This window comes from Taudactylus pleione, unplaced genomic scaffold (assembly GCF_031769625.1).
Source record: "Taudactylus pleione unplaced genomic scaffold, aTauple2 ptg000431l, whole genome shotgun sequence".
Taxonomy (NCBI): domain Eukaryota; kingdom Metazoa; phylum Chordata; class Amphibia; order Anura; family Myobatrachidae; genus Taudactylus; species Taudactylus pleione.
Window position 1 is genome coordinate 2612836 of NW_028284833.1, and position 24603 is coordinate 2637438.

Here is a 24603-nt window from a genome sequence, read left to right on the forward strand (position 1 = left end):
TAGGGCCCTATGCCTCCACTAAAATAATGATTGGCACCCCTCTGCTAAAACAAAATGGAAATTGCAAATATTTGTAAATATATTGGTTCAAATAAATGATATAATTGATCTTTCTCTACTGTATTTGTATGTGTGTATATTTCACATCTATCTATCTATCTATCTATCTATCTATCTATCTATCTATCTATCTATCTATCTATCTATCTATCTATCTATATCATATCTATCTATCTCATATCCTATCTGTCTATCTCACATTATCTATCTATCTATCTATCTATCTATCTATCTATCTATCTATCTATCTATCTATCTATCGCATATCTATCTCATATCTATCTATCTCACATAATTAATCTATCTATCTATCTATCTATCTATCTATCTATCTATCTATCTATCTATCTATCTATCTATCTATCTCATATCTATCTCACATGATCTATCTATCTATCTATCTATCTATCTATCTATCTATCTATCTATCTCTGTCATATCTCTCTCTCTCTCTCTCTCTCTCTCTCTCTATCTTTCTATCTCATATCTATCTGTAGCCATAGGGATCACTGTGCCTTATAACCAATGCAGGGTAATGATAGTAATTATCCCATTTGAATGTATATATCTCTGTTTTATTAATATAACAGCTTCATAATGGGTGTAAGGTGCAATCAGGGAGATTGCTAGACTCTTCAGTGAGACAGGGAGACTGCTGCTGTTTCAGGGAGTCTCGCTGACAATGAGGGAGAGTTAGCAAGTATGATCTGTCTATCTATTGTATCTCTCTCTCTCTCTCTCTCTCTCTCTCTCTCTCTCATATCTATCTAATTATCTATCTATCTATCTATCTATCTATCTATCTATCTATCTATCTATCTATCTATCTATCTATCTATCTATCCCTTATCTATCTAATATCTATCTATCTCATATCTATCTCATAACTATCTATCTATCTATCTATCTATCTATCTATCTATCTATCTAGCTAATACTTGCCTACTTTTGAAAATGCATTTCAGGGAGATTGTGAAAGCAGCACCTATGAGCGCGGCGGTAAAGTGGGCGTGTACTGCTACATCTGAGAGGCGTGTCCTAATACTGACTTACATCCAAATGTAAATGAGACCAAAAGCAGTTAGTAAGATCTATTTGTTGATGAAAACACACAGATACTTTACAGAAAATACATGTAGCCATAGGGATCATTATGTAGCCTTATAACCAATGCAGGGTAATGATAGTAATTATCCCATTTGAATGTATATATCTCTGTTTTATTAATATAACAGCTTCATAATGGGGGTAAGGTGCAATCAGGGAGATTGCTAGACTCTTCAGTGAGACAGGGAGACTGCTACTGTTTCAGGAAGTCTCGTTGACAATGAGGGAGAGTTGGCAAGTATGATCTATCTATCTACTGTATCTCTCTCTCTCTCATATCTATCTATCTATCTATCTATCTATCTATCTATCTATCTATCTATCTATCTATCTATCTATCTATCCCTACCTACCTGTCTGTCTCTCTCTCTCTCTACCTCTCTCTCTCCCTACCTCTCTCTCTCTCTCTCTCTCTCTCTCTACCTCTCTCTCTCTCCCTACCTGTCTGTGTCTCTCTCGTCAGTACACAAAGTATATTAAGGTAAACTGTGACACGTATTTACAGTGTGTCTATGTAAAATAAACAGAGATACTGTATTTTAAGCTCACTGTTCCTGTAGAAGATTGATCTTTTGTACTGTATACATGAATCCCAAAACCTGCATACAGACAGCAAAACTGATCATTAATATCACCTATTCTTTGTACCTAGACCAGCTACTGTGGGTGTGGTACCTAGGCTAGATGAGGAAATACGAGCATCGGTACCTGCGATGTTAGATGGGGGCATATAATCAGCTCCTCACCTGTGCTGCTGGCAGAGGAACCCCCTGACTGTTACTTATTCTGTATGAATAGTCTTCTTGTGCATGAGATCAGCAGAAGGTGACTAGATACATTCTTACCAGGTCAGATGCGCTGCCAGGGAGGCTGGGGAGGAAGCATCCGCTCCTTCTTTGGATGTTTCTTGCTGCAGAGTCTCCCAGGGACGAACATGGATCAGAGAGCAACCCAAGAGAAATATTTTCTTTGAAAACACAAGGCAGTGTGTTGCAGCCATGTCAGGGGGGTATTGCAGGCTCACATTACACTTCAGCACTCATCATCCTCTTTCTCACTCATTTAAATGTTCAGTGCGGAAGAGAGGAGCCCTCTGCTCTATGACACACCCATGTCATGTATGAGTTTTGCAGATCAGCCTCCTCATTGCATAGTGAATAGTTAATGAATCCTTATAACAGCTGTCCACGGAGGTGAATGGTGGGTCGGTCGCAGAGGGTAAATCCATCTACTGTAAATCAGCAGCAAAATTTAATGAGTAGATTGGTCTAGTGTAAATTCATTTATTCCCATGTACAAAACAATAGGGTTATATCTTGCGACGCCTAGTGGCCAATTCATAAAATGCACCCTAAGCCATTCAGTCAGATGTCAGCTCTGAACAATATGTGACGCTCCTCCTGCTGCAGCACAGGAAGCTTGATGCTGTGTGATGTGACACGTTGAGGGTTATTTACTAATGTTGCTCAAAGGAGCAAATCAGCACTAAGGGGTCTATTTATTGGATGGAGACAAAGTGAACGCAGATAAAGTACCAGCCAATCAGCTCCTAACTGCCAGGTCACAGGCTGTGGTTGAAAAATAACAGGAGGTGATTGGCTGGCACTTTATCGCAGTTTACATTAGCTCCATCCAAGGCTTAGTAAATAGATCCCTAAAACTGCAGCAACCTATCAGCACTGTATCAGGACAGCAGTGCGCCCTGTGCTGCATTGTCGCCCCTCTCGCTCCCCCCTGCCCCCACCTCCCCCTCCTCCCCCTGAGAGCATACCTTTTTCCGCCAAGGGATGGGTGGAGGGCAGAGATCGCACTTCATGGAGATCTCTGGAACAGGGCAGTTTGCGCTCAGTGACCTTGGAGGATTCCAACCTGTGCGGAGGCACCGGCCGCACCACCCTCCCTACGGCCCTACAACCTATTAAATTATTGCTTTAATTGTCCAACCTACACTACACAGCATTGGAAAGACTGGGGCTACTGAGCCTACTGCACATGCACATACTCGCCCGAGACAGGAGCGTGATCTAATCTCAAAAGAGGCGTTGCCTCACTTCACAGGGTGTTCTGTGAGCAGGGCCGGCTCTAGGGCTGTTCGACAAGTGCGGTCGCACAGAGGCGCCACCCATAGAGGGCTCACCCCTCCCCAACATCCTGATTTCAGCGGGGCAGTACTGTCCCGCTGTTCCACCCGTGGGCTGGGTGGTCAAATCGGGAGGTTGGGGACCCCACACCGCTGCAGCTGTGTGGCGGTGCCGGACCCCCGGAGTGTGCGCGCTTCATCCATTCAGTGATGGGAGAGGGCTGGGGGAAGCCCAGCCAGTGACGGAGGGCTGGGCTTTACCCGCAACCTGATGTTATTTGGAGGCGTGCTATGCGGCACACCTCCTAATAACATCACTTAGGGGGCATGGCCTATAGTAATGAGCCCACTCCCCCAATTTCACGCAATGACAGGGCACAGCCTAACAGGCTGGCACAGGGTGCTCAGACCCCTGGAGCCGGCCCTGTCCGCGAGTCATGGTGGCCTGGCCTTGCTGCACGCCCCCGTCTTTCAGTATCCCTGGCCAAGCAGAGCGTGGGGGGTCGGAGCTGCTTGGCTGTGGTTTGACGCCCGAACGGCCCATCTGGCTATCGGCCCTTCTGGCATTTGCCAGAAGGGCCAGATGGGCAGTCCAGCCCTGCTACACAGATACATGCAGACCTCACAACCGTCCTGGTTTTGGTGCGACAGTCCTGCTCTTCTGTACCTGTCCCACCCGCGAGCTGCAGTGTTCCGGGCGTGTGGGGGGGATGAAGGTTGGGATATTTCCCTCTCACCTGCATAGCAGAGAAGAGGTGAATGGATGCCACATCTTTGGCATTTACCTTTATAGTGCCAGCAAACGCCTTGTGCCATTTGGGAACAAAACAGTAATAGAACAGTAATAAAACAGGGATGGGTTACACCAGACATACAAAGAGGTCAGAAGTGTATCATGTCTCAGCAATGTCAGTATTCTCTATGGCACTGATAGGCTCAATAAGGTTTTTTGAATATTGTGTCAGGATAGGTACAAAATGGTTGCCTTCAATATATTTTCATAATTTAACAAAATAATTGAAAAAAGCAGCAAGAAATAATTTTCTTACTAAATATAATATTTTCACTTGGACTCTGGGAATGTCAGGATATTTTCTATGTAACAAAAATGTATGAACCTGGATAAGTGTCACTAAGTGGGTATATATCAGTTATCCCAATGATATTCTAAGGCTTATGACTGAATCCAGACAAGGAGCGCTATATAGACAATTTATTATATTGGCATAAAAAGACAAGGAATGAATAAAAATATGTAAAAAACACACACAAAACAAAATAAAAATTATACATAAGCTGGTTATATGATGGTTATGCAAAGGTCGCAACAGATACACCCCTGCAGAAGGTGTCTCTGTTGTCCTGTATTGAATGCAGCACTGTTATGCTGTAATTCCACAATCAGTATCAGCCTCCAAAGGCATAATCAATAGTATGAATACTCCTTCACACAAACAGGTTGTAGGTCTAGTATAGTTCTTGCTCCATGTGACCAAGAGTGGTCCCCGTTTGTATTTTAGTACGGAGTCACAAACTGATACAGTATCACTTTGGGATAAACTTTTAGTGCTGATATGCCAGTAGATACCGGGTAAAGAAAACACTTGTGTAGTGAATTGTAAAAAGTCCCTTATGCACGAGTTCACTCGTGAGGACTCACAGTCCTATTTGAAACAGCAACACTGTCCGTGCGCACAGAAGAGGGAGGATAATAGAGACTGATTGATATATATTAGTCTCAGTGATAATACATTACCGCCGGCCGGCTTATGGTATACTGATCCGTCAGTTATGCATACAGGTCCGGGACATTGCTCCCACAGGTGTTCTAGTTCTAGCGGCGGCTGGTGATATCTTTTGTATGAACTCCCGGAATTGGCTCAGCCGTTCATCAATCTCGAGCCCGCTCGTTCTTTCAAAGTGTTATAGAACCAGCTGATGATGAATGTAAGGTCCCTTACGCGTTTCTCCACTAAAAGTCCTTGCGGTTTCGTCAGAGGGTGACGATTGATGAACGGCTGAGCCAATTCCGGGAGTTCATACAAAAGATATCACCAGCCGCCGCTAGAACTAGAACAATTGTGGGAGCAATGTCCGGGACCTGTATGCATAACTGACGGATCAGTATACCATAAGCCGGCCGGCGGTAATGTATTATCACTGAGACTAATATATATCAATCAGTCTCTATTATCCTCCCTCTTCTGTGCGCACGGACAGTGTTGCTGTTTCAAATAGGACTGTGAGTCCTCACGAGTGAACTCGTGCATAAGTGACTTTTTACAATTCACTACACAAGTGTTTTCTTTACCCGGTATCTACTGGCATATCAGCACTAAAAGTTTATCCCAAAGTGATACTGTATCAGTTTGTGACTCCGTACTAAAATACAAACGGGGACCACTCTTGGTCACATGGAGCAAGAACTATACTAGACCTACAACCTGTTTGTGTGAAGGAGTATTCATACTATTGATTATGCCTTTGGAGGCTGATACTGATTGTGGAATTACAGCATAACAGTGCTGCATTCAATACAGGACAACAGAGACACCTTCTGCAGGGGTGTATCTGTTGCGACCTTTGCATAACCATCATAGAACCAGCTTATGTATAATTTTTATTTTGTTTTGTGTGTGTTTTTTACATATTTTTATTCATTCCTTGTCTTTTTATGCCAATATAATAAATTGTCTATATAGCGCTCCTTGTCTGGATTCAGTCATAAGCCTTAGAATATCATTGGGATAACTGATATATACCCACTTAGTGACGCTTTTCCAGGTTCATACATTTTTGTTTCATTAGGTGTATCTACAGATATAACACTCTTAGGAGCAGCTCTTATATATTGATATCCATCTATACTTAGATTTATTATCCATATGCGCCTGAATTATATGTGCAAACATATACATTTTCTTTTATTTTCTATGTACAGTATTCATTAGGCATTTGGATTGTTTCTGTATCATTAATTGGAGGGTTGGTGGCCTCGGTCCTTAGTTCTATGGAAACCCTTTGGCTCCTTTCATGTCTGTTGCATGTTGTGCTTAATATGTTTTGCATTTTTATGACATAAATGCTATTCTACAGTTTTAGAGAACTAGCCGTAATATACACGACCACTGGCCTGAGGACAGGAAAGACGCAGCCATTAATTTGATCACGACATGATATAAATACCATCATGGACATCAGAAATGTACCTATCATTTAAAGGAAAAATACCAGCATGCCCCAATCTGAGGAAGTGTGCAGCGCACCCGTGAAACGTATAACAGGTTTATGCATCTCCTCTACATGCCATGTACTTTGATGTGCCACATAGATAGAAAGATCATTTGTATATGTATATCTTTGCTGAAATCCAAATATATCTGAATCTATTTGGTATGATTAAATGAAGTGTGATTTGTTAGAACCTGCACCAAAAGAACAGATTTTCCTCCTGGACGTACCAAGCACGGCCATAACTAGGGGTGTGCGAGCAAGAGACGCTCCGGACACTGCAGCCGGTGGAGCTGCCTGGAGTGTCGTTAGGACGCTCCGGCCAGTGCTTTACTTACCGGAGATGGTGGCCCTGCCCCCTGGGCGTGATGTCATGATGTCAGAGCGGCATAAAGCCATACTTGCCACCTCTCCCTGATCGTCAGGGAGACTCCCTAAAATAGTAACAATTAGTGGCGGCTCCAGAGGCGCAGTCCAAAATTCAAATAGAGGTTCCTCAACAACTGCCAGTGAGTTCCGGCTGGAGATGTTGGCAGCGTTTGGGGTGGCAGTTGGTCCGACTCCCCTATTTGAATTCTGGACTGTGCTTCTGTCCCACCTCTGGAGCCACCACTGGTAGCAATCTCCCTGATTGCACCTTACTGCTATTATGATGCTGTTTATATATATATATATATATATATATATATATATACACACAAACAAGCAGAGATATATACATTCAAACGGGATCATTAGTATAATTTCCCTGCATTGGTTATAAGGCACAATGATCCCTATGGCTACATGCGTTATCTGAAAAGTATCAGTGTGTTTTTGTCAACACGTAGATCTTACTAAGTGCGTTGGGGCTCATTTACATTTGGATGTAAATCAATTTTATGGCACACACCTCTCAGATGTAGCAGTACACGCCCACTTTGCCGCCACGCTCATAGGTGCTGCTTTCACAATCTCCCTGTAATTCTTTTTCAAAAGTAGGCAAGTATAACTAAAGCCTTGTCATGGCACTGTTACCAAGAGAAGTTTCTGGGCTTCCTACCCCCCTTTAAATACACTAGGTTCCTTTAGTGGGATGGTGCGGATCCCCTTTCCTCCTAGCAGTAACATATGCTGCAGTTAATAATGCAGTTTATTTATTGATATGTACCAGTAACTTGAGATGCGATTTAGAAAAATGTGGAAGTATGCATCAAGTAATTTTTTTAAATGTTTTGTTTTGTTCTGTAGATACTGTAACTATTTAGCCATTGAAGGAAAACAAGATAATACTGTTCCCCCATGGAGTCTTCTCAAGGAAAATATATAATTTGCCCACATTCGTAATCTCATTAAATGAATTACGGGAAAAAAGATGATTACACATGTGTGTTAACAGGGTAATATATTTTATAATATATTACCGTGGAATAATTCCTCCTCAGCTCTGTACTATGTCATGGAGACAGTTTACACAGTAGGACATGTGTCTAGTTTTAAACGGACATTATAGTCAAAACTGTATACAATATGCTTTTAAAACGGCTGGACCACCTCTGCACTAAAAGTCCAGTTGTTTTATTTAAAATGTATGATTTGTGGGTGGCGAATGATGGGATGTGAGCCAGCCCAGGGAGATTGTCAGATGCCTCATACTGAATCGTCCTCAGGACCCAGAATATCTGACTGTTTATAGTCTGTGCAGTGTCTCACAGCTGATATTACTAAGTACAGTGATAAGGTTTATACTGCACAGGCAGTGATTATATGCAGGGTCGTCGAGAGTAGGGATGAACCCGGGTACTGTGGAGGGATGCGCCCGGGTAATGGGGTGCGTCAACTTATTTGTGAAATAGCGTTAATGTGCGGTAACTGGGCAGTGACCATGGCATGGCACAGAACTCTTCTGTCTCTCTTCTGGGAGTGTCGTGGGCGTGTAAGACGACTTCTTTACTTGAGCATAGCGCACGGGCAGAGATGGGACGTCTGTTTCGATGGATCTTTTGCCCTCTGGTGTAAGTCAGGATTTTTAGTACACAAAGGCGGATTCTCGCATTAGCATCAACTAGCAAGAAGGCTGCTGCGACCGTGCGTAAAACATGGCCGCAAATGCGCCCTACTTAGAATCAGACCCTCAGCCTAAAAGTTTATTTCTGTACATAATTCCAATTGATGGCGGTTTTCACCTCCAAATCACTTGGTGATAAATATTGAATAATATTGCTCTCTTAGTAGAGTTAAACAGTAATCATGCTACTAATATTATAAAATAACTTTGTCCCGTAAGAGAATTGTTAATTATTTTCTGCCTCTAAATCAACACATGAAGATTTCCCCTGTAATAAGTAGAGATGTGCAGGTTAAATTTTTCACGGATCTTTTCGACACTTTAGCGCAAGTGCAGATTCGTTTGGATTTATCTTATTGGCTATCCGGCTCTCACGTGTTTTGGACAGCCAATGAGATACATTAGAACTAATCCGGACTTGCGTTAATGTGACAAAAAGATCAGAGTAAAACCGAACCCGCACATCTCTAATAATAAGTGTATGGGCCTCCTAATGATTGGTAAGGTAGCCTAAAGAGCAGGCGGCTACCTCATTTGCCGGCTTCTTTGTTTTTTAAACCATTTGACGGTTTATAAATTTCTCAACGAAAAAAAAAATTGGAAAAGCGAAAACGATGGTTTTGTGAAGTTTTCCGGTGGTTTTGCCCTTAGTAAATCTGGTGGTTTTTATAATCGACATATTACACCTTGTTTTTTTTACTACCTCATTCATCAATTGTTCCCCAAAACCTATTAGATGTAAGATATTTTTAGCAGGACAATCTCCAACCCTCTGTTTCATGTCTGTATGCAATTTGTGCCATGATTCCCTTATTGTAAATTGCTGAATAATATGTCAGTGCTTAATAATAATAATAATAATAATAATAATATCTCCAAATCAACCATATAAGGTTATACGGGCAAGGTGATTTTAATAGTTCAATCACAATATGTCACATTGCAACAAACATTGTAAAGAGGACAGGTGAATGTTGCCCATAGCCAGGACCGCAGAGAGCTGATAAGTGCCCGGGCACAGGGGGGCGTGTCCAACTTGGGGGGAAATTGATAAAATACTATGCACATTTGTTCCCCTCAGCAGCTGACCCTGGACCTCGCCAGGCCCATCCATCAACAGGCCCGGCGACAGGGGGGTACAAGGGGTACATCCGTGCCAGGCCCCGAGGTCCTGCAGGGCCCTGAGGTTCAGAGGGCTCAGGGGCACAAATAGCATCTGCCGAGGGTGCACGGCTAAAAGTAAATTGATCATCTGTCCCCCCCCCTGCTGCCACGCCTGGCATGTGTATCGAATGGATGCCCCCCCCCCACAAGAGTTAAACACCGGTTCAGTACTGAGTGTACTGTGGTGTGGCGCCGTCACATATCGCAGGATGTGTCACTGCGCATGACACTGCAGGCCTCTTCGTTCTGTCCATGGACTGCTGCTGTCCCTGTTCATCCACCGAGGAACAGCAGGGAGGGAGGCAGGAGAAACAACCACCGCTGGGCACACATACAGCACACTTGTTCAAGCTGTGCTGTGCCTGCAGCTCTGCACCTCCACTGCCCCAGCGGCTGTGGGTGTAAGTGAAGGGCTGTCTTAACAGCAGTGTGGGCCCTGGGCAAAGCAATGCACTGGGGCCCCTGCCCACCCATTCATGGGAAAAAAATGCAAATGGTCATAAATGCTGCTCAGAACAATGATATGACACAGCCACCATATAGTACACAAGTATTGGGAATCAGTATGAATGACGCCGGAAGACCGTCAACGCTGGGTCCCTTATTATCAATGTGGATGATGGAGTGCACCTGAGCAGTGTCCTATCCTCCTGGGCCCCACTCCCGATATCTCTCCCCCTTTCCCCCAAAGCAGAGTCATAAACACCCTGAGCTCCCACTCCCCATGTGTTTCTGCCTTCTGCTCAGTGTCCTCAGCCCTGAGCTCCCACACACCCTTGTCTCTGCTTTCCCCCATAACAGGTCATCAGCCCCCACATATATCTGCCTCCCCCTCCGTCCATAGCAGTATCATCAGCTCCCTGAGTCCCTACTTCCCATGTCTTTGTCTCACCCTCCCACAGCAGTGCCATCAGTCCCCACTCCCCATATGTATATATCTCCCCCTCCCCCATAGCAGTATCATAAGTTCCCTGAGCCCCTACTCCCCATATGTCTTTGTCTCCCTCTCCCATAGTAATGCATCAGCCCCCACTCCCCAAATGTATCTGCCTCTCCTATTCCAGCTCTTACCTTTATCCTGTGTGGTGGAGCCGGGTCTGTCAGCAGCTCCGTGGGTGTTGTCTGGCTTCTCCTCTGCACAGTGCACTCTGCAGTAGCTCGCATCAGCCTCACAGGCAGAAAGTGAAAGTGAAACTAAAAACACTTCCTGCCTGTGTGAGTGCCCTGCTGCTGCAGCCTCCTGATCTCCCTGCTGGCTGGGCCTCTTGAAGCTTTGGACCCTTGGGCAACTGCCCAACATGCACACTGGAAGAGACGGCCCTGTGTAAGTGTGACATCCATCACAGGGTGTTTTTACTTTATTTATGATTAATATTGGATATTGACACATGAGAGTGAGTGCCCCCTCTTGTCATGTTATGTACAGCTGCAACCTTGCAGCCTCCAGCTCAATATGTGCAGGAGTGGTGGGGTTTCTTTTAATGTTTGTGTATATATATATATATATATATGCATGATGAGCATGTTCTTGATAAAAGTCTATTCTGACTGAAACGTCGAACAGGATTGACACAGGTGTCAGTGTATTCTTTTCTTTGCAAGACCCGTGAGTGCCACCATTTATCTTTATTTGTGCATCGCTGTTCCTTAGGGAACACTGTGGAGGGCACCAGGGCATTTCTAATGCTAGAAGTGGAGTGCCAGCCATTATGTTTTTTTTTAATATATATATATATATACATATAAAAATACACACACATACATACATACATACATACATACGTATATATATATATATATATATACACACACATATATATATACACACATACATACATACACACACACACACACACACGTTCAAAAGTTTGGGGTCACTTAGAAATTGCCTTATTTTTGAAAGAAAAGCACTGTTTTTTTTTCAATGAAGATAACATTAAATTAATCAGAAATAAAAACGCTATACATTGTTAATGTGGTAAATGACTATACTAGCTGCATAAGTCTGTTTTTTTAAAGGAATATGTACATAGGTGTATAGAGGCCCATTTCCAGCAACCATCACTCCAGTGTTCTAATGGTACATTGTGTTTGCTAAGCGCGTTGGAAGACTAATGGATGATTAGAAAACCCTTGAAAACCCTTGTGCAATTATGTTCGCACAGCTGAAAACGGGTTTGCTCGTTAGAAAAGCTATCAAACTGGCCTTCCTTTGAGCTAGTTGAGTACCTGGAGCATCACATTTGTGGGTTCGATTATACTCTCCAAATGGCCAGAAAAAGAGCTTTCATGTGAAACTCGACAGTCTATTCTTGTTCTTAGAAATGAAGGCTATTCCATGCGAGAAATTGGCAAGAAACTGAACACTTCCTACAACGGTGTGTGCTACTCCCTTCAGAGAACAGCACAAACAGGCTCTAACCAGAGTAGAACAAGAAGTGGGAGGCCCCGATGCACAACTGTGCAAGAAGACAAGTACACTAGAGTCTCTAGCTTGAGAAATAGATGCCTCACAAGTCCTCAACTGGCAGCTTCATTAAATGGTATCCGCAAAATGCCAGTATCAACGTCTACAGTGTAGAGGCAACACCGGGATGCTGGCTTTCTAGGCAGATTGGCAAAGAAAAAGCCATATCTGAGACTGGCCAATAAAAGGAAAAGATTAATATGGGCTTAAGAACACAGACTTTGGACAGAGGAAGATTGGAAAAAAAGTGTTATGGACAGACGAATCGAAGTTTGAGGTGTTTGGATCACACAGAAGAACATTTGTGAGATGCAGAACAAGTGAAAAGATGCTGGAAGAGTGCCTGCCACTATCTGTCAAGCATGGTGGAGGTAATGTGATGGAGATTTGTACAAGGTAAAAGGGATTTTGAATAAGGAAGGCTATCACTCCATTCTGCAATGCCATACCATACCCTGTGGACAGAGCTTGATTGGAGCCAATTTCCTCCTCCAACAGGACAATGACCCAAAGCACACCTCCAAATTATGCAAGAACTATTTAGGGAAGAAGCAGGCATCTGGTATTCTGTCTGTAATGGAGTGGCCAGCGCAGTCACCAGATCTCAACCCCATTGAGCTGTTGTGGGAGCAGCTTGACCGTATGGTACACAAGAAGTGCCCATCAATCCAATCCAACTTGTGGGAGGTGCTTCAGGAAGAGTGGGGTGACATTTATTCAGATTACCTCAACAAATTAACAGCTAGAATGCCAAAGGTCTGAAATGCTGTAATTGCTGCAAAAGAGCATTCTTTGGCAAAAGCAAAGTTTGAAGGACAAAATTATTATTTCAAATAAAATCATTATTTCTAACCTCGCCAATGTCTTGACTATATGTTCTATTCAGTTTGCAACTCATTTGATAAAAAAAAGTAAATCTTCATGTAAAACATGAAATTGTGTGACCCCCAAACTTTTGAACGGTAGTGTGTGTATATATATATATATATATATATATATATATATTATACATATATATATATATATATATATATATACACACACACACACACACAGGTGCATTTAGACTGCATGCATCGATGGATATAGATGCAGGAGAGATGTGTGGGTGTTGTGGAGGAGGGGGTCGAGGAGGCCCCCCCAGAGATATCAGTGTGACGGGCCCCAAAATTTCTGTTGCCAGCACTGTCCATCAAGCCCAGGTAATCAGCATATATCTGTACATAACTATTTTTTTTTGCATATCTTTGACTCATACAGTAGTTGCTAACTCTCCAGGAATATTGGGATATCTTCCGGAATGTAGCCTGTACTCCCACACATGAGACAGAGACTGTCTGTCACAATGGTGGAGAAACAGACAACTGACTGTGTTGCCAGGAGAGGCGCTTAGCTGATGGAAGGAGCAGTGACTGTAGGAAGTGGGGTGGAGACATAAGGAGGCAATGAGGTCTGTATACCATTCAGTGCTCATGATAGTGCTATTTGTGTAATGTAACATCTGTGTAAATGCAGAGAGGTCCGGACTGTTGCATTTGCATGCGCAATGAATCTGGCAGGTGCCGCACCGGCACATGTGCACGAACACCACCTCCCGCTACGACTGCCTGTCAGGCATTTGATTAGCAATGAGAAGCCACTGTCATGGAAGACATACTGTTTACTTTACTGGAATTGGCGGATTTTACTGGGGCATCGCTGCAGGACCCTAAGTAAACCTGCCACTGCTTCTATGTACCTCCTAAGTTAGTGAATTTCTGTTATTTGGCCCCAAATAGTTGTATCACCTTTTTTTCTTACAATAATTATTTTATATACCTTTATGTGCAGTATTAAATTTAAGCTTCTATATTAAAATGCAATTACAAGCACTTCTCGCTATATCACTTAATTTCTACAAATGCAGGTGAAAATTAACATTCTGAACATTGAAGAATGGACCTTGATGTAGATCTACAGACCAGCATTGGAGACCATGGCATATGAGAATGTGCTTGGAGAAAATGAGTAACTGTCAGTGCAGGTGCAGTGTGACAGTTGATCCTCTGACTCACTGCTCTTCTGTTGGAGCCCTGCCTGCCCCCCACTGGTACATATCAGCTTGCGCCTTCAGATCAGTGCAGTTTTAGGCACTGGAAGACATCCTGAGTGAACTTACATAAACCAAAATTTAATTCAGAGACTACATGCCTTTTTCACTAAATGCATTTTTATGTAATATTTGATGTATAATGTTCTTATGAGTTTTATAAGAAAGTAAAAGTACTAACTGACCTCTAGTTGTTTTTGGTCTATAAATATTACTGTTTGAGGATTCCAGTTTCATTATGTGAATAGATATCAATGATGGGTAAAGAAGGAAAGGGTTGTCTGTATCTGATGCACAAAATTAAAATATAACTTTTATTAGTCTTTAAAATATGTATATCAATGGTACAGTCCGTGAAATATAAAAAAAAATAAAAATGTAATTAAAGTGTGATATAAGTAGGAGATATGTGATTAAAAATAGATTCTCGGCACCAATACAGGTCTGTTTTAATGTTTGTCTGAGATATATAATAGTATCCTGGATATCTATATGTAACACCCTCTAAGGGATGGTATTTGTAAATACACCCCTCTCAGTGTTAGAGCTTGTTTCCTGTTGTAGATATTACATGCCTGAGACCCGGATCAGTTTTCAGGTAAAGGAGGGGCTGGAGAGATAGACACGCAGGGGTGGGAAGACGGGGTGTGTAGCTGGCAGAGCAGAGGGAGGAGGGGGAGAGAACAAAGGGAGTTGGGAAGAAGAATTTGGGGGAGAGCAGACATCTTTGGGAAGCTTCAGAGCTGGAAGCAGAAATGTAGCCCTCGTGCTCCCCTGGCAGGGGGAGATTGGCGGGGCCGTGGTGACTGCCACGATGCCCATCTAACGCCAAAGGAGAAATAGGTCTGGAGTGAGACCACTGAGATAAAGTCTGTGAGAGACCACAGAGAAAGAGCTGGAAGGTTGCAGTGTGAGCCGCTCAGTGAAGTGTTCAGCACCCATGAGAGGGGTAAAAGACGCAAGTATATGTGTTGAAGAGATGGGGAAGAGGAATTTCCCAGGAGCTTTTACTGTTAAGGTACCAGAGGAGTCCCTTATGCATAAAAGCCCCCCAGCAGCCATTAAAGGGGGGGTCACTGTGACAGCAGTGTGGCTATAGGAGCCATTCCTGTAGGATAGGGATGGGCGGCAGCTGAGAGTGTGATAGCTGCAATAGAAAAGTCTGTATATTGCTGTCCCATGTGATAGAGAAGGGGAGCAGAGAGAGGCAGACTGGGTATGAGACACTCTGTATATTGTCTTAGAAGAGACAAAGGAGAGGCAGAGTGCAAAAGAAGTTAAGTGAGATGTGTGTGAAGCTGTGGAACTACAGGCACCAGCCAGCATAGGGCCAGGTGGACCTGCATGTATGAAGTGGAGAACTAAAGGCACCAGCCAGCATAGGGCTAGGTGGACCTGCATGTATGAAGTGGAGAACTACAGGCACCAGCCAGCGAAGGGCTAGGTGGGACCTGCATGTATGAAGTGGAGAACTACAAGCACCAGCCAGCAAAGTGCCAGGTGGACCTGTGTGTGTAAAATGCAAAACATTCATTGTGACTGTGCTTAAAGACTGTGCTGGTGAAGAAGAGTGTGATGTAATGTAACCATATCCATAAGATTGTCCTATACCATCTGACATGCCAAGTATATGAGCTGGAGGGAGAGGAGAACCTGCTGTAACCATATTCTTGTCCTGTAAAGTCATGTGCAGGAGGAGAGAAATAAAGTGGTATATTTTTATAAGAGAAGGTCTGGCGCCCAAGTTATTCAAAAGAACTGTTGCTGCATGTGTCTATCTATACCTGTATCTATATGTGTGACTGTTATAAAGCCTGCATGGTCAGGGACCCCCTTCTCAGGTATTGCCCACACCCTGGAGAGCTAGCCTGAGGCAATAGGAGGTGTATCTCTCCAAATACATCTTTGTATCACACCGCACACTGAAGGGGGGTTACATATATGTTATTATTTATTTAATATATTACAGCAAAAAATTAAATAAAACCAAGTGCCACTCTGTCAGTGTCATTTCAAACATTAATTTTAGTACTGCTTTAAATAAAGTATGTTTTTGTCCAGGGGGCATGGCTTGGCAACCATAACGAGTGGACGCAGGTTTCATCGTTTCCGGGCTTACCTATGGATTCTTCCCGGATTAATGGGCTGATCACCGCTGGAAGGAGTCCCCCCGTCGCTCTGGTGATTATCAGCCCGCCTAGTGACCGCGGTGCTCCGTTGTCTTGGGCGCGTGTTCCGGCCTGCCTCCGAGTGAAGCCTCTGGCATGCTGAACTGGACGTGGCCGCGCCCTTCTGATTACTGGTGCCCGGCGTTCCAGCTACCCCGGCGGTAAATCTCCGGCAGCCGCTGCCGCACTCATTCACCTGGGAGGTCCACCTTGGAGTCTGAGGGCCGCTGCCGACTGCATGGGAAAACGGAGGATACGGCGGTGCTTTCCCCTCCTTGCACCCCAGGCTGCTTTGTTGTGCGTCTCCTGCATACTGGACCCCTGCATTGGATTCAGGAGGTAGGACAGATTGTCCTAATTAGAGGACAGTCGCAGGTCTGACTCCCCAGTGTTTTGCCTGCCTATGGTGGGATTGCCGGTGTCCTCACCATAGTTGCAGCTTTGGCAGTATACAGCCTTCCTCCAGCTTAGGCTGCACTCAGTGGGCATTACACCTATATTGTGGGAAACACAAATAAAAAAGAGCCTTAAGATTTGTACCTTTTGAGTGTTCCACAATTATTTTGATTCCTGGACTGTGCTTATAGATTTTATATCATATCATTATTGCTTGGTGAGCATTACATAATTTCTATAGATAGCAATCCTCTAGTTCAGTGAATCAGCGCCATCTTGTGGATACTTTGTATTATTACAAGTGGAAAGTTCTCGCAGGATTTGTATAACTCTCTAATATAGGGTTACTGCCTTGCTTTATTTCTACAACTCGATGGCTGTGGCCGGGAAGCACACCATGTTCTGAGGTCGTAATATTACTATCCACCCGGGTCTTAATTTGATGGAAGAAGAACACCCAAAAAGGTATATTACCTCACTTATCTCACTCTGATTCCCACCAAACCTCAATTTCTCTCCCAATATCACCTGGGGATCCACTTGCTACTGCTGAACCTATAGACGCTGTATACGCTACCTAAAATGACATTCAAGTTATGTTGGTGGAACTTAATAAAACACTCACTTCTAACTTCCAACAACTCTCTGCAGACCTCTGGAACGAACTTGCTTCTTAATCTAAATGCACTTCAGCAGTGGAAGCCAAGACGGAATCGCTCTCTAGGGGTTTGAATGATGCCTCACATGACAGACTTTCTGCATCGCAAAGTGGAGTCTCTCAGAGACAAAAATTAGGTTCTTGAAAACAAGGAAAGACGGAATAACTTGAGGATTCACAATATTCCTGAAACTGTTTCTCCCCAGTCTCTTGAACCATATCTGAAATGCTTTTTTCTGATGCTGGTACCCTCTGTCCATGAGCAATCACTGATTATAGAACGAGCCCACAGGGCCCTGAGACCAAAACCAAAAGAAGATGCTCCTCCAAGACACGTTATCATAAAGTTTTTGTCCTTCAAAATGAAGGACCAAATTATTGCTGCCAGTAGATCTACCCCACAGATCTTTTTTGAGGGTTCTCATTTACAAATTTTTCAAGATTTAGCCCCATCAACTATCCTTAAACATAGAAATTTGCGCAATGTTACCAAGGTGTTACGGGACAATGAGTACAAATGCAGGTGGGGCTTTCCCTTTTGATTGATTGTGGTGGTATATGGCAGACAACTCTCCATGCATGACGCTTAGGAAGGCAGAGAACTTTTGCATAAACTCCAACTATCTGATACCGACGCTCACACTTTTCCTGAGGGGCAAGATTATTGCCCTCCTTGAGTTGAGATGGAGTTTCACTCCTGTCTTTTCTATGCTTTCCTAAAGTTTATATTAACATGTTATTTGTTCCTCCTTCTAGGATACCTGGATTGTTATACTATGTGCTAAAATTGTGTTGCATATGCTCATTCTTTATTGTTTTCCTTGAACTGGTATAGCATATGGTTTAACTGTATTGTTTGATAGTACCGGGTGGACAGAATCTCATCCACTCATTCTCATACCATCATGGGACTAACGAGAGGTACCTCTCACCATTCATTAGTTATTCTATTAGTACTTTTGCCCTCCCAAACATAGCGCCCACTAGAAGTGCTCCTACTTTGAAGTACTTCCTACCTTTATTTCTCTACAGAACGTATATAAGGAGCTTCATGGAGTCATTTCAATTATGCTTCTGATGAAGCTGGAGCTCTAATATCCAGCGAAATGCATTAAGCAATTTTTGGATTAATACTCTATGGACACTGGGACATTCCTTTATTGCCTACTAAGAGAATATCCTGCAGCTTTTCCATTTATGGTTCCACCCTCAAACGTCTGAGGAGACAGCCGTCGATAACATCAAACACCATTGCAGTGATCTGCCAATTGAAACTCCATCCTGAGGGACTTTCCTGTGGACTGACGATTCAATTCTAGTCTTCTTTACCATCACTATTGCCATTGCAGTTATTCTGCTAATTGGACTGCTAACCCAAAGGATTTCTACATGGTAAATATCTGCTGCCTTTGAACCTATATTGATTTCTCATTGACTATTCACCTGGATAATATCCACTATTCATCAATTCCCATAAGGATCTCCATAGAGTATATTCATATATGACCCATATATAAGCTCCCATAGAGTTATTGTTTTTTATTCAAGCTATATGTGTTTTTTGTTTCTAATAAATGTATACTGTGTTTTTAGACATCCGCTTCTCAACTGTATATTAATCATTATTTATTAATATTTTTTATTGGATTTTACATTCAAAAGCTATCATTAGTCATATAGCGCCAATCATTCTTTTTTTCCTTTGTATATTTATCTGGAGGCTGACTACCTCTGATTGGCTGCTTATTGACAGCGCACCCAAATAATTTTCTGTATATTTTTCTACAGAACGTACCAATTGTGAACTTCATCCCCCATTTTTTGGGTGTAGAATAGTTTACGTTTCTATTATCTCTTCCCCTTTTTTATTTTTTATTTTTTTTTCTCTTTTTATTTTAATCCTTGTATTAGGCAAAATGATTGGCTTCTAATAATAACAGGTTAGTTGTTTTGAATTATGACGCTAACTGTGTTATCGCTTAATGTAAAGGGCCATAATACTCCCCACAAAAGGTCACTTATTTAACACAATTCAATCTCAACGGGGTGACAATCTTTTTGCAAGAGACCCATTTCAAAAAGACCTCATCTTTCTCTAGTATCAAAACGCTACCCCAATGTTTTCCATTCTACCCACAGCTCTAAAAAACAGGGGTGGCTATTATTGTCCGTTCATCAGTCCCTTTCCAGCTTCTTTCTTCTAAGAGTGACTCGGATGGGAGATACCTTATTTTGGTTGCACAACTAGGCCATCAAATTTGTATGCTCCCAATGCAGGTCAAACCCGTTTTTTTTGCACTCTGCAGAAATTTCCAAAGTCTGCAGAGGCCTGCTATTAATGGGAGGGGACTTAAATGCAATATTGTCTCCTGATTTGGATAACAGCACCCCAAAACATGCCCACCCCCTTGTTTACCGTATGACATTCTTTTCGCATGACAATAACTGAGGCTGGTCTCTTCGATACTTGAAGGGCCCATAACTCGACTTCTAGGGATTACACATTTTATTCGACCTCCCACGACTCCTATTCTAGGATAGATACGATTTTTGGGATGTAGTTGGATACTGAAAATGTTAGTCAAAGTTGAGATTGTACCTATTGTCTGGTCAGACCATTCCATGGTTGTAGCTAATATGGACTTATTACTCTCTGGTCGAAGTCGCCCTTCATGGAGATTAAATGAGACCCTCCTCCGTATTCCTAAATGTAAAGATTACCTCCGCAACCACATCAAAGAATATTTTGATCTTAAGGTCAGGCAAGAAGTCCCTTACCCCACAGTGTGGGAAGCACATAATGCTGTAATCAGGGAGGCAATAATTAAATACGCTTCACACAGAAAAAAAGCAACAAACTAAAAAAATTAATGTCTTAACTGCACAACTACAGCAGCTGGTACGCTCCCACAAGCATGAGAGGTGAGCTGCAGTCTGTATTAGCTGAGTAGACAGAGAAGTCATTAAGGTGGGCAAACCAAAAATTTTACAAAAAAAGCAACAAAACTGATACTCTTTTGGAATCGCAGTTGAAGGCCAAAAGAGCTTCTCAAACTATAGCAGCTATTCGAAACCATCAGGGAGCTATTACCTACAATCCTGAAAGATATTAACCGCTCTTTTTAAGATTATTATAAGGCATTATACAACCTTCAAGGTCCCCACCGGGCATTGCTCCCTCCTTCTTTGGTCGCGCAGGAATATCTTGAATCATGCAGACTTGATAAACTTTCTGGCACTGCTAAAGCAGACTTCAACTCGCCTGTCACCGGGGAGGAGTTGGAATTAGCTCTGAAATCACAGAAACCCTCTAAGGCTCCTGGCCCCTATGGCTTGCCTTTAGTGTATTATAAGTCATTCTCTACATTGCTTTCTCCTCACCTGATTGCAGTTTATAATAGGATATTGGAGGGGGAACATTTTCACCCCGACTCTCTCAAATCCATTATTATAGTACTCCCCAAACCCCAGAAGGACCTCACTTGTCAGACTAACTACAGGCCAATATCTTTGTTAAATGCTGACATTAAGCTGTTCGCAAAGATCCTGGCTAATAGGCTGAACTTATACTTGTTACAGTTGATTGATGCTGACCAAGTCGGTTTTGTTCCCAAGAGACAGGCTCTGGACAACACCGGTGGATGATCAATTTGATCTCCTACATAAATAAATGTAAGATACCAGCCATAGTGTTGTCACTTTACGCAGAGAAGGCCTTTGATAGGTTATCTTGGCCTTTTATGTTTCAAGCTCTAAAGATGTATAGTTTTTGTGGTAGTTTTTTGTCAGCTATCAAGGTTCTATACTGTAAACCATCAGCTATAGTATAACCTAATGGCCTCTGCTCACCGTTTTTTACTTTAGGTAATGGCACAAGACAAGGATGCCCACTTTCACCTTTGCTTTATGCCCTGAGCATTGAACCTCTTGCGGCTAAAATTTGGAGTAATGATATTAAGGGGGTGTATGTGCGAAGATCACAATACACAATATCTGTTTGCAGATGATTTACTGCTAACTATGACATCACCTATGACTTCACTCCCTAAATTACAGGCTGAATTAAATTCTTATGGTGATTGCTCAGGGCATAAAGTAAAGAGCATCAAATCAGAGACTTTGGCGTTCAACCTCCATCCATGTTTTTTAATGCTCTCTTGGTTTTTCCCACATACACCATTTTACAACCGCATTCATCTATAGACGCACACCTACCTTTAAAGATACATTGGTAGCTAGCGCGTTACCCATGGATGGAAAAAGATTCCTTCCGAGAAACAAGGGTTTCTATAGATGTGGTGAGTGTGAATTATGTAAAGCTTCTTTCAGTAGTGTTTCAAAAATAACAGAATTTCAAACGCAAGGTAGGAATCATAGGATTACAGATTTTATTACATGTCATACACGTTATGCTATATATGCTATAGAATGCGGTTGTAAAATGGTGTATGTGGGAAAAACCAAGAGAGCATTAAAAACTAGATGGGCAGAGCACGCTCGTAATTTTGTGAAGGGATTGGAAAGTCATCCATTTTCTTTACATTTTAAAAATAAAAATAACAGTTCACTTCCAGGCATCTCACGCTTTTGTGGTATCTCCATAGTGAAAGATAATTGGAGGTCTAACAATAAAGATTTACGATTGGCACAAAAAGAGATGAGATACATTTATGATTTAAACACTTTGAAACCAGCTGGTTTAAATTCTGACTTCGAAATTAAATGGTTTTTATAAATATTTTTCATTTAGTTTTTTATGTTAGCTTTATTATGTCATGTCATATATATGTTTTTTATATATATGTAAAGGAGCCTGGATATTTTTTACATATATGTAAAGGAGCCTGGGTATTGTCATTGTTTTTTGTTAGGTGTCCATAGCAACCGGATTTACCTTTTCCGATCATATGACCAGCTATCACGTGGTTTAGATCACGTGATTTCAAATAACTTTATTGAACACAGCAGGCTGTTTACATTGCGTCTACAAGTTTGTTGTGTTCAGCCGCTTTGATAGTCCACGGAGCGATGCGTCTTAACTGACTACAGTTGCGGATAGAGGTGAATCATGCCTGAATATCAGGCTAGCTATTTTTATCTATTTAGGCTCCCCGTGCATATCGCGTGTATTGACTTCCGGTACCGCACTTCCGGTACGCGGGTACTTAAAGTCTGTTTGTATTGTACCACTCCACTTTGAAAAAGACACCCGAAGGTGTCGAAACATGTCAGGAGGAGTGGCAGTAGAGGTTCACCTGAGTACCTAAGGCTGGTCAATCGTATGCACCTACAGCAGTGGAATACCCGGGTTCCATCTATCCTGCGTGATTGGGCATATTATTTGAACGCTGTTTATCATCCATCTGGTACGAGGGCTAACCCCCACTTTTTTTTATATTGTGTCATTTGTTATTAAACTACTTTTACATAGACCTACTGCACCATATGTAGTTTCTTTTTTCATGTGGGTAATCTTCATGGTTGAAAAAGGAGAAAGAAACCTTTATAGGTTTATCATACGTCTGCTTCAAGTAAGCTTTTACGTAAGCACTTTTGCCGATCCCATCTATATATGGGTTAAAGAAACCTTGAAGGGATTCACTCATATTTTTTCTAGGTAACATTAATGTGAGCATTCATATCTATATATTCTCACATTGCATGAGGTTTAAGTTTTTCCATCTGACACCTGAGGATATTTTTTTGAGGGGTTTCCTATATGGTTTCCGTTCAGAGGTGTCATCTATAAGCAATTTATTTGAATTATTGCTAATACCCAATATTATGTGTTTTATTTTCATGTACTGATGGGATTTCAATACATATATTGATAAGAAGATTTGGTCACTCCAAAGTTTTTGTCCTTCATTGGAAATCATTTGAACAGTTCATTGGAAGAGTGTCGGCGCAAGGATTGTTTATCATATCGTTTTGTTTTCACAATTAATTAAACAGGATCTGCCCAGATGGTCTCCACTTTGCGTCTCATGGACAGGTCGTGTTAATGCAGTTAAGATGACCATTCTTCCTAGGTAAAGGGGCCTATCCATTAGCAGATAAAATGAACGATTGATCGTTCAATCATTCATTATATCTGCTAATGGATAGGCCCTGAACGATGACAGATGCGCACTCCCACGGCTGAAAAATCGCTTCTATCATCTCTCCAACATGTTGGTCAATTATAGCATATAGCTGTAAGATATTAGCAATATCGTGCAGTTCATATGCGGTAAATGACGAACGATATTAGCAGCAGCTACAGAGCGCTGCAGAGATAAAAATCCACTCCCTGAATGATGTCATGCGATATCGTTCATTGTTTGCCGAAATCTTTCATGTACATGACAGATATCGTTCAGCACAGCCACCGGAATTTTCAAGGGATATATTTTGTCTTTCATCGCTAAGAAATACATCTGCTAATGGATAGGCCCCATTACTGTACCTATATCAAACAATCCCAATTGTGTTACCGACCTCTTATCTTCGAGAGGTTCAATCAGTATGTGGCTCCTTTGCGTGGTCAGGTAAAAAACCGAGACTTCATAGAACCTGCTTGTCCAAACAATGAATGGTGGTTTGGGCCTTCCCATCTTTGATAGATACTTTTCCGCAGCACAACTGAGCCTTATTACATCATGGCATTCGGAGGTCAGTAGGAAATGGGTACTACTTGAAAATGAACTGGTGGGCACCCATCCAGCTAGTTACCTTCCTTGGCTACCCCTTAATTCGAGACCAGCCTTGGTTTGAGAAGTTCCTTGTGTAAGAGCAGTCCTACAAGTTTGGAACAAACTAAATAAATGCCTACTACTGGCACCATATCCATCCCCCATGACTCCCCTATGGCACCATCTTCACTTCCCATTAGGGTGCGTGTACTCTTATATGCATCCTTGGATATCGGCTGGGTTAACTAGACTTATGCACAGTCTAGGAGATTTTGCCCCCATAATTTTACAGATCTGAGTGAATAATATGGTTTATCTCCTAATTTTCAATTTGTATACTTATAAATTTATAGTTTTATTCGCTCACTCAGCAAACCTCACAAAGTACGACAACCTATCACATTCGAGCATAAATGCTTTTACAACCCTGGTTGCAAGGGATCGATATTTACTTTGTATTAG

At 42.3% G+C, this 24603-nt stretch overlaps 1 protein-coding gene across 1 annotated transcript in view; it reads right to left on the reverse strand.

Annotated features, from left to right (window-relative positions):
* Positions 1-2424, reverse strand: part of RELL2 (RELT like 2) — a 54182-nt gene extending 51758 nt beyond the window's left edge. The window contains exon 1 of the mRNA XM_088447380.1: positions 2013-2424. The gene's annotated coding sequence lies outside the window, so the exon portion shown is untranslated. The remainder of the gene's footprint in view (positions 1-2012) is intronic.
* Between the last annotated feature and the right edge of the window lie 22179 nt (positions 2425-24603).